The sequence below is a fragment of the Glossina fuscipes genome, unplaced genomic scaffold (assembly GCF_014805625.2).
Source record: "Glossina fuscipes isolate IAEA_lab_2018 unplaced genomic scaffold, Yale_Gfus_2 121, whole genome shotgun sequence".
NCBI lineage: Eukaryota > Metazoa > Arthropoda > Insecta > Diptera > Glossinidae > Glossina > Glossina fuscipes.
The window spans coordinates 1,130,276-1,145,811 of NW_023998464.1; the positions used below are offsets into that span (position 1 = coordinate 1,130,276).

General features: G+C 34.0%; 1 protein-coding gene across 4 annotated transcripts in view; it reads left to right on the forward strand.

Annotated features, from left to right (window-relative positions):
- LOC119640631 overlaps window positions 1–15,536 on the forward strand; it is a 217,761-nt gene that overhangs the window by 19,599 nt on the left and 182,626 nt on the right. The window lies entirely within an intron of this gene.

Sequence of the window (15,536 nt, forward strand, 5' to 3'; positions counted from 1 at the left end):
TCAGAGAGTTGTTGCCTATAATTTCCGCAAACATTTTTACCGCCCAACGACTGACAATGCTTAGACGACATTCTTGATTAACAGCTTGGTGCGATGGAAGGTAGTGATAATGTAGTATATCAAAATAAGCACAAAGGCTAGGGCGGAATTACTTCTACACCTGACAGACACCCGGCGAGTATCAAGAGCAGAAATCGACCGATGCCAAATACACTTATAGTATACCATCAAATATTGCATCCTACGTTAGTATGTCAAATTCGCACTAAAACAGCAATTAGTTTCAACAGCAATCAAGTGATTTATGAAAAGCCACTAGGATATCAAATATATTGATGACTCACTCATACGCTCATAGCTAAGAAACTAATAAGTCCGAAATTAGTTATTTTGTATTCATTTTGCTCGAAGGTGTGAAAACATTTCGTTTGATTATTTTGGACATATTTAAAGTTAATAAGGACTCAACGTACATTTAATTGAAACTGATGCTTGTTTCAGCTCCCGCTTCAAAACATAAACAAAATAACGCCACAATGCGTTTTTTGGACGCGCGAACACAATTAGGTTAGGCATTATTATTATTATTTTTCTCCAAGTTATATGTAATATAAGTAACAACATTACTCTTGGGCAAGGTCGATAATTAAATACACTTCGCCTAGTACACGAAATCGTTTGTTTTGTTAACAATGTACCAAAAATTACACATTATTTTCATGCAAAAGCATACTTTTCATAAAAAGACGCATATTGGAGCATGTTCAAAACATCATTGGGTGAGGTCATACGATCCAAATTTGGTAACTTAATTTACTTCCCGAAAACCTAACCATTATACTCTCTCTTCACATAAGGGCTTGCTTTTCATGATAATCCTTATATTAGTTAGTGTCCAAAAAAATAGACCTACGTGATCCAAATTCCTTATTGTTAATTTTTTTGCTAAATTGCTGCTATGGACCGATTCTTGTCGTAAAATATCAAAAATAAAATCTAATTCTGAAGGAATTACTATTATAAGGAATCTTATATGGAGTGGGGTCCAAGAAATATGTCCATATGTTTGGTCCACTTAATTTTTATATTAAATTACTATTTTGATAAAATTTTCACCATAAAACGTGAACAATTATGCCTTTTTGGCAGGTAGGATTGTGAATATCCTCAGAATTCTTATATGCGATTGTATCCGTAAAATAGAGCTACGAGGTTCAAATTCGGTCAGGTTGATTTCTTTCTTAATTTACAATTGCCGAACAATTTTCGCCCTTAAATATTGAAAAATTAGACATTTTCATCTAATAAAGATTCAGATGATCTAGAAAGAGTTGAATGAAGGTGTTTCAAAAAATGGACCCAACAGAACCAAATTGTTCACATCAATTTAAAATGTTAAAATACTACCACTTAGCGACCTCTGTGGAGAAGTTTTGAAAATTGGGTTTTTTTTTATTATAACGATTTTTGAAAATAAGGTGATTTATGGGGAATAGTTGCAATATCTTCCACTTTTTAAAAAGCGTGAAAAGCGTATACTTGAATAAGTATTACTTGCTTATTGGTAATGACGTCGGCAACAAAAAAGCCCGAACTAAGAATCGCAGGGTGATAAGCAAATATGGAAGCTAACCATCCAGTGAAACCTTTATTCGGTATATAAAATAAGCACGAACCTTGGTCATAAACTTCACTGATTATAATGGAATGGAAGCTAGACGAACGCCATTACACGTTAGAGTTTCAAAAATTTTTGTATGGTTTTAGCAATTCCAATAGAAAAATGTTGACGAAGTGTTCTAAAGATGAGTCGGTCCATCCTGCCAAGCTTAATAGAAATCTGTCCCAAGTTCGAGGGAAACCCTTTCAGCAACACATTCTTTAAGGGCCAATTGAAGTCTAGATGACAAAAATGAAACTGATCTATAATACAATATCTTAAAAAATGTTTCGGCATCTTTTGAAATTCCCTCGAGGTTGTGAATAACAATGATCCGCTGCACAGTAATTTCTTGGTTATTAACTTTTGCGTTTATTCTTTGACTGTTCATCACTTGTTTATTTAATAGAAAGAAATTATTTGAATTTTAGCCCTAACTTCCTGGCAATCATTCAAGGTACATATGCTCGCATTCAATAATAAATATGAAGGAAAAGTCAGAAGAGCGACCACAAATAGTATCCTAAGCGCAAGTATGTGTGTGGTTGTGTGTGTGTGTGTGTGTATGTGTATGTGTTATTACTAAAAATACACACATGCTTCGAAAGCTTACTTCTGACCTTAATTGATATAAATTACATGAAAAGTGATTTTAGTTTCTTACACAAATTGGCAACAATACCGAGCATTTCAAATATTTATACATTTACGTATATGGCAGGATACGGAAAAAAATTTATGATAAAATGAAGGCAACTTGTCTAACAATTTTGGCAATAAATTTTCTATGCAAAAGTTTACTCGAATGCAAACATTCACACGTACCATCACTCAAGATTCATGTACATCATAAGTATTCGAGGTAAGGACACATAAAAGCACTTTGATATGCATTACTTTTTAAATAGCATCGAAATTGTCAATGTTGGCAAGAAAATTTTTCATGGAAAAGAGTTTGATTAGTTTACAATATATATATAATATTTATCTACATAAAAAATTGTGCTATGTGTATGGACATGCATACATATATAGAGATAGATGGTTGTTTTTTCATGCTTTCCTTTGTACGTTTCTTATAATGTAGATAAGTTATGGGAAAGAAAAGCAACGAAACATATTGTGAGTTCATAGTAAATTGACAAAATGCATAATGTATTTACAGTGAAAACTTACCCAAGCCATAGTTCCAACACAATTGACAATTGTGTAAGGCTAATCATGTGTATATTCGTTTTCCATTGTATGCTACATTGTATATGTACAAATAAATGATACAAATGCTTTACCATTGAAATAATTGTTTCACTTTATATTGCTTTTAAAAGTGTAGTGAACGACAAAAGAAGCATTTCTATATTATATATATATGTATATACATATATATATATATGTATACCTATCTTTATACTCAATTTACAAATCATTTGTAATTGAAAATATATGTATGTGCATAATAGCCTGTTTGTGTGCAATTTGTTTTGCCACTCTCTTGTTCATTCATTGTAAGCCTTTTCTAATAAAACTCAAATTCAATTGATATTAGTTTAGTGAGACGGACTAACGCTTTGCCTTACAATACGATTGAATTGGATAGACCGCCAAATTGTTAATATTGATGCATAGTTTAATATTTGTATGCAACTTCTGTTTTCATAATTTCCCTCACTTATGACAATTTTCACATTTTCGCAAAGAGTAACACTGCAAGCGAAATCCCGAAACAATGCCAATATACTAATAAAAGCTAAAACAAAAAAAAAAACGCTTTTGGAAAAGTCTCTAGTGGGTTTAATAAAGTAATATCCGATAGTCGTTCTACACTGATTATAGCTTGCCTACCTGCTTGTTTTATATCTCTCCTAGCGTTTAAATATCTTTGGGTAAATGTTTAACTGGCCAACTGAGAAATTCATTTTTGAAACTCCCTTACACCTTAGATAATGAAAACCAAGCGAATGTGACAAAACAAGTAAAAACCTTATATAAGCACAGACGGACCGACAACCTTGGATCAATTCAGTAAGTGAAGCTGAAGCGGTCGGTATAATCAAGTCCTTCTGGGTTTTGCACACGATCTCCATACACTCCTGCATATAATACATCGCAAGTGGTGCATGGCATAACTAAGAATTCATGTTTGGAAGAGGTTGTGTTATAGAATATTGTAAAAAATAATAAAAATCAAAACAGGAAAAAATGTTCTAGAAAAGACCAGAAAAAAAAAGAACTAAAACCTCTAGACACTAATATTGTATAAATTGGATATGCGTGGCTGGTTTTGTTTTAGTTTATGGGTAAAGAGCAAAAAACACGTAAAGCAAAAGTATTCTCAGTTTATTCTCATTATTGGTGCGTCTTTTGATCCATCATTTTCAAATCCTTTTGCAAATTTCATGTATGTGAACGGGGGTATGTCTACTACAGATATTACACCCTCGGTCATTAGGACAAATGAACAGACGGTTGTGAATTTGATGTTGGTCCAAAATGTATATACTTTATGGGGTCTCTCAAGCTTCCTTCTGGATGCTGCCAAAATAAACGAGGTTTGACAAGATGAATTTACTCCCATCCATCGGGGTATTATGCTAATAACTTACAGTGTTTGTGAAACTTCCCCACGTTTTGTAAACATAAGAAATAAGAAAGAAAAAAAGACACAAAAACTGTTATATCTGGGGACTTCAAAAAAAAATGCAAAAAAGCGGCATTGAACTTTGAAAAACAAAGGAAACTTGTTTTGCATAATTTGCGGAAAAACGAGAGAATTTGAAAAAAAATACGAGTAAGCAAAGAATAATTGGACTACCACAATAAAGCAACCAAACACAGTCAATATGCAAAATGTTTTTTGTTTGTCTTCGTATTAATTGAGATAAGATTAATTTTAAGTAGTTTTAGTAGATTAATACAAGCAATAAACCAAATTTGTGTGTAGATTAGTAGGTGGCTTACAAATGATGTTGCTGTAAGCCATAGGTGTTATGACGATGCGAAACAGTAATTTTTGACGCGCGTGTCATTAGCGTCTTTGCCCGTACAGACTTTCCAATGCATATCGTTATGTGTTTTATTTTAATCCTTTTATTTTTTTATTGTCATAAATGCAAATAAAGACAACATGAATATAGGGTTGAGAATCCACAACCTTATTAATCTTACATAGCTGTGGCACTATAAAAGAAATGTTGACCGAATATTGATGCACATTAATGATACGCAAGCTTTTATTTTAATTCAAATCTTCATAGTTCTTGTTAAATAGTATCCTATACAAATTTATTACTGAAGTCAAGTTGTTTATAGCGTTCGTAATCAAATACAATAAAAGTTCCTTATGCGCGGGGGATACGTTCCATAAAAATGCCGAGAATACAGAAACCGTGAATACGGAATAGTAATTTATATGAGATTAGAGGGAATACAGTCAAAATAAAAAACAATCAAAAATATACAAAAATTAATTAAATTGAAGTTATTGAACATTTTGCTTAATTATCTTAAGGCTTAGGCAGTGGTTTGAAGAATTTTGTAAGTTTCTCTTGCTTAGCAGTTTTTAAAAGCAGGAGTCGCATTAGCAATTCGCCTCTTAAAATTGCCTCTCAATGTTCATAAACAAATCGCCAAGCTCATTTGCCATTCTTAAACCCTCATGCGTCAAATTTCTTCCTGCATTCCATAACATTCATATCGGGATTACATTCCATATTATCCAATATGATTTTGAAGGTTCGTCTAATGTAATAGAGCTTAAAGGTCTGGATTATTCCTTGGCCCATAGATTGGAGGAAAGTCGGCGTGTTGGGAGGTAAAAATGGCGCTTTTATGTTTGGATGCATAGTTTCAAGTTCGCGGGGATGACCTGGTGCATTCTCCAAAACTAGAAGTGCTTTAAAGTTTAAATTCTGGTTTTTAAATAAGTTTCAAGTTCAGAAACAAAACCATTCCGGAACCAGTCACAAAAAATCCGTGAATAAAGAAATTTATACCCGCGAATATGAGAATTGGGTCGCATTTTTTAAACCGCGAATAGTGAAACCGCGAATAAAGGAAGCGCGAATAATGAACTTTGACTGTACACCCTTTCTCACTTAAATATCGGCTACAAAAAGGCGACAAAAGGTTTTGACAACCATATCTTGCGATCGATCGAGTATAACGCTCCAGAAAGTCCATGAGTTGTGCACAATATTTATTGGAAAATATTTTATCTATATCTTTTACTCTGCCCGCCTTACCTTTCGCTACTGAAGAGTGATTTAAGAGAACAAATCTGATGCCAAATTATTATTTTTTTTTTGCATTCCACTCTCTGGTTAAGCCTAAAATTCAACGAAATGATTACATGGATTCTTTCGTAATTTTCTTTGCGCTCCTTAACTTTCCAAACTTTGCTAATAGTTTTAAATTTATTCTGGCACTTTCTTTTATTCAAAATGTAAGCGCCCAATTTAAAAATCAAAAACGATCCAAATCAGGCCAAAAGTCCCTTCACAATGCTAGCTGGTAATCAAATTTTGCAATATGGGTTCATTGCATCTGTGTAGTTGAACGTACCGCGTTGTCTTGCTGGAGTGAAAATCATGTGAACAAAATATTTTGTATAAAGCACAATGCAAATGCATTAATTGAGTGCAGCGCGTTATAGGAAAATAGAATTACTTATGAGAGATGCTGTCAAACGTAATTAAATTACGTATTCAAATTTCTTATATCCGTCTAGTGCGTATCGAGGGTAACGAAAGTGCGCTACGTTTTGCAACCAAACACCATGCTTACACTGTATGATAAATACATTGCTAGAAAATTTAACAGAAGCTGATGAAGGACTCAGAAGGTTCTGATCGATGCAAAAAATGTCCGTTTTGCTCTAATTTGCATGTAGGCACCTTCCGGTGTAATAAAACGCCTGCACAAACTACAATCCACAGACGACATGCCTGTAACACCACCAACGAAGTAAGAGCGAAAGAAGAAAAAGGCAATCACCCTAAGGGCTGGTGAAAGCAATTCATTTATGCTCCTTCAGCTTAAGCTACATAAAATCGTTTAAAGCGTTTAAAGGGTTGATGAAAAAGCTCCCGAGTCATAAAAACTCAATATATTGGTTGAGCGACACGAAGCAATTAAGCGATATGTCTTTGTCTTCTTCGAATGTTAGCTGTTAAATGAAAATGTTGGATTGAACTTGTTTTCAATTTTTTTTTCATTTTGTGTAATTTTGGAATATATCAATAACACCTGCTTTAGTTCGCACTCACAAATCCCTCTTAAATATTGCTAGTTGCTATCTTCTATTGTGTCAATGAAATTGTTTCATTTCAAATATTGGGTTTTATTTTTATTCCTTTTGCATACTTAAAGGCAGCTGTTAACAGCATTGAACCAACAGCATCTTTTTCTCCTTCTCTTGATGTCTTGTTTCTCTCTTTTATGCAAATCAACGTCTCTTCTACATATATACGTAAAGAATGCTTTGTTGATTTTTCTAAATTGATTTTTAAATTTTTTGTTGTTTTTTCTTCTTTTTTTTTTGGTATCTTCGCTTGAACGTTTTTTAACTTTAGACATAAGTATGTAGTTTGAAATCAAATAAAATATATTTTAATGACAAGCTTTTTTGTTTAGTTTAAAATTGAGACAGCAAGGCGCTGATCTGCTTAATGTTCGGATCTTTTGAAGGAATACAAATGGGTTGCCAAGAGGCAAACTTCGATCAACTTATTGTATTTCACCAATAACCTCGAAACTACTTTCTTGCTAATCCTTTAAAATAGTATGACACTTAAATTAATCTAAACCTAAACCATGTTATGATCTAAAGAAGAAAAAAAAGTTTTATAGAGAGAAGAAAATAATAACAATTCTTAACCTCTTTCGATTTCCATCAAATTCTTAAACTTTATTCCATTTTTAATGCTTCGTTCTTTTCATTTGCTTATTCCTCTACATACATTTCTTGCTCTCTTTAAAAAAATGTATGGGTTAGACCACGCGAGGGGCTTAACTCGCCTTTTTCGATTAAAGAATTTTGCAAGATTTTTGGTCTCTTTATTCACGACAGTCTGGTTATTTTTATTCTCAACGAATTACAATAATTAAGATGTTAACCATTTATGTAGGTTTAGTTCTAACATAGGATAGCATGCTTGCATTGCTTGGCCATAACTTTACAAATTGCGACACGTCCGTCTGAAATCAGTGCTGAATTGCAGGCGCGGCCCAGATTTTACTTAACATGTTATGCGACTGAAGAATGTCAACTTGTTTGCTTCTATGAATGATGTATTAGTTAGAAGAAGACTTCGGCTTCTTTAGCTGACAAATTGTTTCCTGGCGGTTAGAGTTGTATAATCTTTGAATCATAGGCCAGCGAGCTTCATCCGCTAAAGTGTTTGAATGACTTATTCTGCAATGGTCAAGCTTTCCTCCTTGTATAGGCAATGCATAATTGGAGTCTTCGAAAACGTCATCCGAGACACTCTCATACGTTTTTTTCTTTTTCCTATATACTATATACGTAATTTTATTATTCATTAGTGGTCAGAAGCTTTGGTGGTTTTCATTTCCCTGCATAAAGTGAACAAAGCGTTTCTTCCATGCAAAGCTATTTTATCTTTACCGATAATATCGAATTCGGATTGGCGTTCTCCTCAACTTTGTCATTTATCCAAATTGAGGCTAATCCAAAACTAATGTTGATAATCGCAAACCCTTCTGGCATTCATTTATCATGACATTATGATTTTCCACCAAGCTAGACACCTCTTACGCAATCTTCGTTGTTTACTGTAGAAACACGCAACTCCCGCAAAGCATTGCAAACGCATCAGTTCTGTTAACCAAAAAAATATTTCGTAAGAAAAGAACTCAATTGTTAGTCCCATCTGTTGGAGATCCGCATCAAAAACTATACGAACACTAGTTGCAGCATGTAAAGTGAAGACATTTACGAAAAAATTTTTGCCAGTGAGTACATTCGACGATCTCTTCGTCGATCATATGGGGCTATGATCTTTATGCTTCCATCAGCGCGATGAGGGAGTCTACGAGCATTTTCAAGAGGTGTAAGGGATTGTTTGTCAATTCGTGGATCGAATTGAACTTTAACAAGGGGGCAATTGAGCTGTACTCGCAATAAAATATTCCAAGTTCGCTGCAGCAAACAACAACTTCTGACCAATTTGTAACCAACCTAAAAAGCACATTAGGGTCATGTAACAGTTTTGTCTTTATATCTGATTAGAAATAGACAGTTCCAGATAACAATTTAATCACCTTTGGGTTCAATCGCCAATAAAGTGTCATATTTATTGAAAGCGGTTGAAAGCGCAAGCGGTCTGAAATCAAAGCTACCGTCAAAACCAGTATTTTATTTCAAGTTCAATAACGCACACGTTGTTAACTTTAAACGTCCCTGTTAATAAGTTGAAATCTCTTCTGTTCCTTATAGTAGAATTGATAAGTCATTCCTATTATTCAAATACGAATACTACGGACTGTAAGCAAAATCAAGTAAAGGAAGATTTTTCCTCACAAAGCATCAAGTTTGACAGTAAGTACAACCATGTCGATAAAGTGGTGCGCCAATGATTATGGTCGGCTAAATTCTTTTTAATTGATATTAATATTAACCGTTTCTTTCAGTTCTTCTTTTAAAAATAATAAAAAAAAAAATCTTTATAATTACACTGCTCCACAAATTTAAACCTTTTGCTGAATCTAACGTCAAAGCTATGTTTTTTCCGCTGAACACGTCTTTCTGTTGGTTGCTACTTATTATCTTTAACTTTAACAAAAGAATATTACATGATTTACGCCAATCTTCGTACGTTTTTCGATATACCTCCCGTAGTTTAGGTCTTGCGCGTTTCGTTTCGTTATGCAGCAGCAGTTAGCGAGGACGTCCATTTCCCTTCCTATCCACTTTTTAAGATCTTAACGAATTCGCTCGCCGCGTCACTTAGTGCACCACTAATTATTGCTACCTTTCGATTAGAAGTCCAAGCAGTCTTTTCATTACCTTGAAGTATGGAATAGAACATTTGGACATCTTCCCCAAGGTTGCTGATTAGAGGGCCAACTAAAATTTTTTAATTAATATTCGCATCGCTGACTGCGGAAAATTTCTCTTAGGCTTCGCTTCTTTTGTTTAAAGCTGTAACACAGTTTTTTGTAAGGTCCATTTTTATATGAAGCCGAGCCAGAGTGACCTTATTTGAGGCTGCCAATAATACGTTGATGATTTTCTTTTTTCCTGCTTAAAGAGAGGCTCTGCCGAGTTTGACTGTCCCACGTGACAGGGCAAGTAGCAAATACTTCTTATTTATATATCATTATTGGCAAGCGATTTTTATGATCCTTACCTTTTCTGTTGATGGCGGCAGTTGAAAAAGATAAGGTGTACACTACTAGTAATCAGTGCATATCTGATTATGTGTATTAAGCGTTTTTATGAACCGAAACATCAATCAGGATAACAAAGTTATTAGATGCGTCCGTTTTGATTACAGATACATATAATCAGTAGACCTTTGCTGTGCGATGTCTTTTTTGTCCCACCATCTCTTAGTAATTTGGCCTTCGGTTTATAAAAATATAAAAACTCACAAAATCTGTATTCGTCTCAAAAGGCTATAGATTTCGGAGGAAATGAATGATACCACTACATTTCAACGGCTGAATATATAACGATATGTAGAAGGAAACTAAAACCTCAATCACACCTTTCTGTTTACCTATTCAAACGCTTTCACGTGCTTTTGACAAAGATTTTTATTTCAATATGACCATTCATTCAATTGGTGTCGTTTGTACGTGTGACACGATCACAGGCAGAAAGATTTTGAGCTAGAGAAAGAGATAGGAAGCGATCGCCTTTCCCGATTGAGCACTCATTGTGGCTACGATCAAGCGTCTACTACACAGAAGATTCCATCCGTCAACAGCAACTTGATAGTGCCGATTATTATCTATTCGGCTATGCGGTTGCCAAGGACCCGAATATTCCTTCGACTGTTCATTCACTAGCTGCCGTTAAGAACGTTTAAAGCAATCACAAATAGACTGCAATTTGAATTTTTTTGATATAATAGTTCCCACTGATATTTTTTATTTAAAACAACATCTCCTTAGGAAATTTTTTAGTTTTTCTAGACTTTATGTGGCAACTAAAACTGAAAGTGAAACACTTTGACTAAAATACAAAACAAGAATTATTGGATTGAAAATAGTGTGCCAAATTGCTCTGTAATACCTACGCTATAAAGAGAGTGCAGTCACTTTAATGGGTCTAGGGTCATCATTAAATACTGTGCGCTACCGCCCAGTTTTTCGAAAACGGTCGAAAAGTGATCCGATCCATACTGTTTTCAATAGTGTTCACAATATTCACAATAGTGTGTGTAGGCCAAAACACGTTATTGTATCAAATTTCATTCACATATTTTAAAAATTGCTTGTAGGTCTTGTAGGTTGAATCCAAGAAAACCAAACAGATTGACGGACAGACAAGTTTAGATCGATACCTAAGGTGATTCTGAACCAATCGAAAGGTAGATCTACCTTAAGTCCTACTGGGTGCTGCGTACGTTCGCAAAAACATAATACACCCTTTTACCACTAGTTTTATAGGATATAAAAATAATAATAGTACAAACGAACAAATAGTAACAATAAAGAAAAAAATAGCTTCAACAAATTTAGAGTAGCATTAATACTTCAATTCGTAAAGTTTTTATGGAAAAAGGCAAACATACATTTATGTACATAACTATACCACAGATGCTATTCAAGAACTTCTTGAACCAGAAAGTTATAGATGGAAATTGACCAATAATAAAATATTTTTCATAGCCACCTCCAGAAGATTAGGGTAAGTCATAGTCATTTACCACAAAAGTCCAGCAAAGATCTTACAAAATATTTGTGCTTTTCCCGTATTACATGTGTTTATCTGTAATATATTACAAGGGCTCGTCCGTCTGCTATCTTTAAAATTTTTAGGCGCATGAATTGAGCTAGCACTCCTGTGTGTGGTACGTATGTTAGAGTTCAAACGCAGACGTTACAAAGGTATCCAAGCAATAATCAAGAGTTAAAAAATCTCTAATTGACAGAATATTCTTGCACAAGCCCTCTACTACTACCCTATTTGTACTAAGAATATTCTTAGCGTAAATATGCGACGGGCTCTAACAAAAACTCGCCTTCAACTTTTTAAACCCTTTAAAAGGTTGTGATAACTGCAGCATTTAGAAGGTGCTGAGTAGTAGAAACTGTTGGTAAAACTAGCTGAAGCCATCATGTTTTCCTTTAATCGCTTATTATTAACAATAAAATAGTGTTGGAATATCGCCATTTAAGCTTAAGACAAATAAAATGGAACGCCGGAATAGACGCAAGAAATCCTTATTAATATTTCCCTTGTTACGCGAGAGTACAGTTTTGCGTGCAAACGATCTTCAGAGCAAAAACTCGATAATTGATCGTTTCGCACTTATCTTTTGCTTTATACGATTCCTTCTTTATCAAAAAGAATTTCAATTTAGCTCGTCTTGAAAACTGGGAAGAGCAGAAGCAAAAGAAACTCAGGAGCGTTCATAGTGACAAAAATGGATTATTTTCAATTAAGTCTTGATCTTGATCGAGATATGGGGATTCCTTTTTTTTTATTATTCCTCCTACTTTCCACAAGGTAGCGTATGCGCGTCGTAGAACTAACCATTATTTTATGCGACTACGAATTCAACGAATATATTCGAATGGGTTGGAGTGGAGTTTAAAGTTTTTAAAAAGTTATCCATATTATCAAAAGTATAATACATACCAACTTCGCAAGACTTCACTTCACAAATAAAGCTATAACAAAAATTGGAGAAAAAGGCAAAAGCAATGTATAAAGAGAAAAAAAAGAAAAAAGGAAAACAAGAAGCAGAAGAAAAAAAGACAACCACGTATGATATGTAATACACGAAAAACTTGAAAATAGATCATAACCAGAAACAAGTTATTGGTGAGAAAATTTCCCATGGCAATAGCCATGAATTTCGTACACAAACAAATGCACACTTACGTGGCCATGAAACATCATAATCATCTTTTCGCAACGGAGTACCAGCATCAACATCGGCATCGCAAGCAGCAGTGTCAATAGCAGTAGTTGTAGAGCGGTAGATAACAACATATATTACACGGGGGCATATGTGAACAGCAATTTCAACAGAAGAATCTAAAGAAATGAAATATAGCAAAAAAAAAAAAAAAAAAAAAAAGCCAAAGAGAACCAAACAATCTAACTTTTTTTTCTGCCGGCAAAGTACATAATATAAACTTTTGCACTATGCGAAATGCATGTTTGTTTGGAAATACATAATACATACGTACATATATACATACATACATACATACGTTTATATAAATATGACTGACTAGGTCTCTGAAAAACTTTAAAACTCTTATTTGGTGTAGACATACTTTATTTACTTATATATTTTTATACGTTTGGGTATATAATCATACATACATGTATGGAATACTCATGTGTCTTTAACTGCTTCATCTATGTAAGCTTTTTTTTAAAAAAAACCCAACACATATAGGCGCTATATTAAATTTATGTAATACTTGCAACGCTTCGCAGATCGCATAAAGCATATATAATGCAATCTTGATCGATTTTGGTTACACTATCTACTTATCAGACAGCCTCATTGCTATTAAGTTGGATTTAAGAATTGAAAGGTAACTATTCATTTTTCTTTATTACATTATGGTTTTCAACACTCCCCTGCTCACAGAATTAAGTTCGACTACAAATTTTTTTTAATTTGGCAGATCTTGTTGCAAAATCTTCTACATTGACTTCGAGCTTGACCACAATGGCCAAGAAAGTTCATTTATGCTTAGCAGGTAGTGCGATTATTTATGGGGGGTCCACTATCTATGTACATTATTTCCCAACGTTTCAGAGAGTATATGTCGTGTATTAATAATGCATTCATTTTAGTCTTGTTTTTGGGAAACTTTACTTTATCTTGTAAACAGGGAACGTAAGTGCCTGTGTATGATGAAATTTGACTTCATCATAAATGAAAGATTTTTCGCTGGATAGTGTTAGGGTACATTACTATCGGTTTAATCTTTCTTTGCTTTTGTTCCTGATTACTTTTCATCTTCTTCGACATGTGTAAGAATGCTGTGCATATTTTTTGTTGTTTTGCGTTATTTTACTCATATTTTATGTTAACTTAGATGTCCCGTTGCAATTTATGCACTTGTGACAACTGCGACAATAACATCCATGTGTAATATATGGGACTAAGCATTTTTTTCTATTGTTCTGAATTTTCTTACATTCTACCCTCTCTGTCTATTTCACCCTGACACTAGTACATCGCAATTTCAGTTGAGTTTTTTAGATTGTCTGTTTAACCATATATTTAAAAAATTTTTGTAGAATTTTTGTAGAAAGTTATTTACAAATTTTAAATAGATTCCTTTAGCCTTTACAAGGTTTTTCCTGTCTTACATTTTGGGCGCAATTTTCAAAGACGGAATTAAATTTTATAGTGGGAAAAAAAAGAAAATAAATAAGCAAGACAAAGCTATTCTCATTTTTCATGCTCCTTAACTCAGATCGTTTTATCACTACATTTAGGTCAGCCTAAGTCAAAGGAAACACTATCTCGCAGTCAGTCGTACTTGGTTAGTTCACAAGTAGGATAAGAACCGCGAAATAAAGAAGGATTAATTAGAGTAGAATTAGTGTCCCGTTTATTTCGCATTTTCATGAATTTTTATATTTTGAAGAAATTTCTTAGACCCGCAAACTTAAGTTAGCTTATAAGCATATCTAAAGAAATATGGACCAGCCCATCCATGAAATTTGAACAAACACTTGTGTAATTTCCAAATATTCAGCCAAATTTGCCACAAGCCTTCTATGGATTTGGCATATTTGTTGTAATTAAAATGTACATGCCAACTTAAACTGCGTATATCAACAATAGAACTTTACATACGTCCTAGGTTAAGGGATGAGGAGGATCCATACTTATACGTACCTTTATACACCTGAATGCTTCAACGTCGCGTAGTTTTCCAAGTAACTACGCAAGAAGTATAAATTAGGGCTAAAAGATGAAAGCTGGCTTCATTTTAGAATAGGTGCCGCTGAATACGCCCATAATAAGAATACAAAAGAAAAACACAAAATTGCACAATATTTTCGTCTTCAAGCAAAGTTAAATAATTTTTACAAACCGAGGTCTTGAAGAGAACCCAATGACATTTTCAGGAAAATATTTGTTTTAGTCATTTAACTTCTCGCGGTGCGCGTATAAGTCTGTGCCTGGATGTTTGCACAATCCAGAAGGGTTTGAGACGGATGCGCCTTTTGTGGTACGAGCCACTTTAGGCTCACTTTCTGAATCGATCTAAGCTCGTCTGTCCGACCGTCTACTTCGTTTTCTTGTGTTCAACGTACAAACCGCTGACGTGTTTTGGCCGAAGGACGAACGCTAGTGAAAATGGTTTGGAAAGAACCTTCTTTTCGATCATCTCCCACATAACGCTTCACTTTAAAAACTCATTATGTGAATAACCATAGGATAGAGCAGGTTATTTAATGTTGGGTGATGGCCTACTACAATCTTTTTACTTGTTTTTTTTTATATTCTAGAAAATTCAAAGCGTCAATAAAGCCTAAAAACAGATTTGTTTGTGTTTTCCTCCTTAAATCAAGTAAACGACACAAGATATTTAATGGCATATGGTTCGAACACTATTGGTAACAAAGCATATTTTATTTGCAGTAATTAAAATGAGCTTTAAATAGTACAATAATATAATATAAGGCAGTAGAATACGGGCA